Consider the following 5,297-nt stretch of genomic DNA (forward strand, 5'->3'; position numbering starts at 1 on the left):
GAAGCATCGGAATCTATAACTAGTGTCACAGGAATGGTTCAAATCATAGACAGTAAGAAGAGCCAGTCTTCTTGTACTTGAGTGGGCATTGTGCCTTTTGTATTTAATTCCGATGCAATTTATGTGTTTCATCGTCAATACGACGGACAGGGGGGTACAGTAAACCTGAAGTGAAGCATCGGAATCTATAGCTAGTGTCACAGGAATGGTTCAAAGCAGGGACAGTAAGAAGAGTCAGTCTTCTAGTACTTGAGTCGGCTTTGTGCCTTTTGTATTTAATTCCGATGCAATGTCTGTGTTTCATCGACAATAAGAAGGTCGGAGGGATACAGGAAAACTGAAGTGAAGCATCGGAATCTATAACTAGTGTCACAGGAATGGTTCAAACATAGACAGTAAGAAGAGTCAGTCTTCTTGTCCTTATGTTAGCTTTGTGCTTTTTGTATTTAATTAAGATGAAATTTCTGTGTTTCATCGTCAATGAGGAGGTCAGAGGGATACAGTAAACCTGAAGTGAAGCATCGGAATCTGTAACTATTGTCACAGGAATGGTTCAAAACATAGACAGTAAGAAGAGTCAGTCTTCTTGTACTTAAGTCGGCATTTTGCCTTTTGTATTCAATTCCGATGCAATTTCTGTGTTTCATCGTCAATAAGAAGGTCAGAGGGATACAGTAAACCTGAAGTGAAGCATCGGACTCTATAACTAGTGTCACAGGAATGGTTCAAAACATAGACAGTAAGAATAGCCAGTCTTCTTGTACTTGAGTCGGCGTTGTGCCTTTTGTATTTAATTCCGATGCAATTTCTGTGTTTCATCGTCAATACGAGGGTCAGGGGGATCCAGTAAACCTGAAGTGAAGCATCGGAATCTATAACTAGTGTCTCAGGAATGGTTCAAAACATAGACAGTAAGAAGAGTCAGCCTTGTAGTACTTGAGTCGGCATTGTGCCTTTTGTATTTAATTCGGATGCAATTTCTGTATTTCATCGACAATAAGAAGGTCAGAGGGATACAGTAAAACTGAAGTGAAGCATCGGAATCTATAACTAGTGTCACAGGAATGGTTCAAAACAAAGACAGTAAGAAGAGTCAGTCTTCTTGTACTTAAGTCGGCATTGTGCCTTTTGTATTTAATTCCGATGAAATTTCTGTGTTTGATCGTCAATGAGAAGGTCAGAGGGATACAGATAACCTGAAGTGAAGCATCGGACTCTATAACTAGTGTCAGAGGAATGGTTCAAACATAGACAGTAAGAAGAGTTAGTTTTCTTGTACTTAAGTCGGCATTGTGCCTTTTGTATTTATTTCCGATGCATTTTCTGTGTTTCATCCTCATCAAGGAGGTAAGAGGGGTACAGTAAACCTGAAGTGAAGCATCGGAATCTATAACTAGTGTCACAGGAATGGTTCAAACATAGACAGTAAGGAGACTTAGTTTTCTTGTACTTAAGTCAGCATTGTGCCTTTTGTATTTAATTCCGATGCATTTTCTGTGTTTCATCCTCAATAAGAAGGTCAGAGGGATACAGTAAAACTGAAGTGAAGCATCGGAATCTATAACTAGTGTCACGGGAATGGTTCAAAACATAGACAGTAAGAAGAGCCAGTCTTCTTGTACTTGAGTCGGCATTGTCCCTTTTGTATTTAATTCCGATGAAATATATGTGTTTGACCGTCAATGAGAAGGTCAGAGGGATACAGTAAACCTAAAGTGAAGCATCGGAATCTATAACTAGTGTCACAGGAATGGTTCAAAACATAGGCAGTAAGAAGTGTCAGTTTTCTTGTACTTAAGTCGGCAATGTGCCTATTGTATTTAATTCCGATGCAATTTCTGTGTTTCTGGGTCAATAAGAAGGTCCAAGGGATACAGTAAACCTGAAGTGAAGCCTCGGAATCTAAAACCGGTCTCACAGGATAGGTTCAAAACATAGACAGTAAGAAGAGCCAGACTAGTTGTATTTGAGTCGGCATTGTGCCTTTTGTATTTAATTCCGATAGCAAATTCTGTGTTTCATCGTCAATACGACGGTCAGAGTGATACAGTAAACCTGAAGTGAAGCATCGGAATCTATAACTAGTGTCACAGGAATGGTTCAAACATAGACAGAAAGAAGAGTCAGTCTTCTTGTACTTAAGTCGGCATTGTGCCTTTTGTATTTAATTCTGATGCAATTTCTGTGTTTCATCGTCAATAAGACGGTCAGAGGGATACAGTAAAACTGAAGTGAAGCATCGGAATCTATAACTAGTGTCACAGGAATGGTTCAAATCGTAGACAGTAAGAAGAGTCAGTCTTCTTGTACTTAAGTCGGCATTGTGCCTTTTGTATCGAATTCCGATGCAATTTCTGTGTTTCATCGTCAATAGGTAGGACAGCTGGATACAGTAAACCTGAAGTGAAGCATCGGAATCTATAACTAGTGTCACAGGAATGGTTCAAAACATAGGCATTAAGAAGTGTCAGTTTTCTTGTACTTAAGTCGGCAATGTGCCTTTTGTATTTAATTCCGATGCAATTTCTGTGATTCATCTTCAACAAGGAGGTCAGAGGGATACGGTAAACCTGAAGTGATGCTTCGGAATCTATAACTAGTGTCACAGGAATGGTTCAAATCTTAGACAGTAAGAAAAGTTAGCTTTCTTGTACTTATAATCGGCATTGTGCCTTTTGTATTTAATTCCGATGCAATTTCTGTGTTTCATCGTCAATACGACGGACAGGGGGATACAGTAAACCTGAAGTGAAGCATCGGAATCTATAGCTAGTGTCACAGGAATGGTTCAAAGCATGGACAGTAAGAAGAGCCAGTCTTCTAGTACTTGAGTCGGCTTTGTGCCTTTTGTATTTAATTCCGATGCAATGTCTGTGTTTCATCGTCAATAAGAAGGTCGGAGGGATACAGTAAAACTGAAGTGAAGCATCGGAATCTATAACTAGAGTCACGGGAATGGTTCAAAACATAGACAGTAAGAATAGCCAGTCTTCTTGTACTTGAGTCGGCATTGTGCCTTTTGAATTTAATTCCGATGAAATTTCTGTGTTTGTCCGTCAATGAGAAGGTCAGAGGGATACAGTAAACCTGAAGTGAAGCATCGGAATCTATCACTAGAGTCACAGGAATGGTTCCAAACATAAGCAGTAAGAAGAGTCAGTTTTCTTGTACTTAAGTCGGCTATGTGCCTTTTGTATTTAATTCCGATGCTATTTCTTTGTTTCATCGTCAACAAGGAGGTCAGAGGGATACAGTAAACCTGAAGTGAAGCATCGGAATCTATAACTAGTGTCACAGGAATGGTTCAAACATAGACAGTAAGAAGAGTCAGTCTTCTCTTCCTTATGTTAGCTATGTGCTTTTTGCATTTAATTAAGATGAAATCTCTGTGTTTCATCGTCAATGAGAAGGTCAGAGGGATACAGTAAACCCGAAGTGAAGCATCGGGATCTGTAACTATTGTCACAGGAATGGTTCAAAACATAGACAGTAAGAAGAGTCAGTCTTCTTGTACTTAAGTCGGCAATGTGCCTTTTGTATTTAATTCCGATGCTATTTCTTTGTTTCATCGTCAACAAGGAGGTCAGAGGGATACAGTAAAACTGAAGTGAAGCATCGGAATCTATAACTAGAGTCACGGGAATGGTTCAAAACATAGACAGTAAGAATAGCCAGTCTTCTTGTACTTAAGTCGGCAATGTGCCTTTTGTATTTAATTCCGATGCTATTTCTTTGTTTCATCGTCAACAAGGAGGTCAGAGGGATACAGTAAACCTGAAGTGAAGCATCGGACTCTATAACTAGTGTCACAGGAATGGTTCAAAACATAGACAGTAAGAATAGCCAGTCTTCTTGTACTTGAGTCGGCATTGTGCCTTTTTTTATAATTCCGATGCAATTTCTGTGTCTCATCGTCAATACGAGGGTCAGGGGGATCCAGTAAACCTGAAGTGAAGCATCGCAATCTACAACTAGTGTCACAGGAATGGTTCAAAACAAAGACAGTAAGAAGAGTCAGTCTTCTTGTACTTAAGTCGGCATTGTGCCTTTAGTATTGAATTCCGATGAAATTTCTGTGTTTGATCGTCAATGAGAAGGTCAGTGGGATACAGAAAACCTGATGTGAAGCTTCGGACTCTATAACTAGTGTCGCAGGAATGGTTCAAACATAGACAGTAAGAAGAATAAATTTTCTTGTACTTAAGTCGGCATTGTGCCTTTTGTATTTAATTCCGATGCATTTTCTGTGTTTCATCCTCAACAAGGAGGTCAGAGGGGTACAGTAAACCTGAAGTGAAGCATCGGAATCTATAACTAGTGTCACAGGAATGGTTCAAACATAGACACTAAGGAGACTTAGTGTTCTTGTACTTAAGTCGGCATTGTGCCTTTTGTATTTAATTCCGATGCATTTTCTGTGTTTCATCCTCGATAAGAAGGTCAGAGGGATACAGTAAAACTGAAGTGAAGCATCGGAATCTATAACTAGTGTCACGGGAATGGTTCAAAGCATAGACAGTAAGAAGAGCCAGTCTTCTTGTACTTGAGTCGGCATTGTGCCTTTTGTATTTAATTCCGATGAAATATCTGTGTTTCTGGGTCAATAAGAAGGTCCAAGGGATACAGTAAACCTGAAGTGAAGCATCGGAATCTAAAACCGGTCTCACAGGATAGGTTGAAAACATAGACAGTAAGAAGAGCCAGTGTAATTGTATTTGAGTCGGCATTGTGCCTTTTGTATTTAATTCCGATGCAATTTCTGTGTTTCGTCGTCAATAAGACGATCAGAGGGATACAGTAAACCTGAAGTGAAGCATCGGAATCTATAACTAGTGTCACAGGGATGGTTCAAAACATAGACAGTAAGAAGAGTCAGTCTTCTTGTACTTAAGTCGGCTTTGTGCATTTGTATTTAATTAAGATGCAATTTCTGTGTTTCATCGTCAATAAGAAGGTCAGAGGGATACAGTAAACCTGAAGTGAAGCATCGGACTCTATAACTAGTGTCACAGGAATGGTTCAAAACATAGACAGTAAGAAGAGCCTGTCTTCTTGTACTTGAGTCAACATTGTTCCTTTTGTATTTAATTCCGATGCAATTTCTGTGTTTCATCGTCAATAAGAAGGTCAGAGGGATACGGTAAACCTGAAGTGAAGCATCGGAATCTATAACTAGTGTCACAGGAATGGTTCAAAACATAGACAGTAATAAGAGTCAGTCTTCTTGTACTTAAGTTAGCATTGTGCCTTTTGTATTAATTTAAGATGCAATTTCTGTGTTTCATCATCAACGAGGA

Source organism: Schistocerca piceifrons, unplaced genomic scaffold (genome assembly GCF_021461385.2).
Source record: "Schistocerca piceifrons isolate TAMUIC-IGC-003096 unplaced genomic scaffold, iqSchPice1.1 HiC_scaffold_1544, whole genome shotgun sequence".
Lineage (NCBI taxonomy): Eukaryota > Metazoa > Arthropoda > Insecta > Orthoptera > Acrididae > Schistocerca > Schistocerca piceifrons.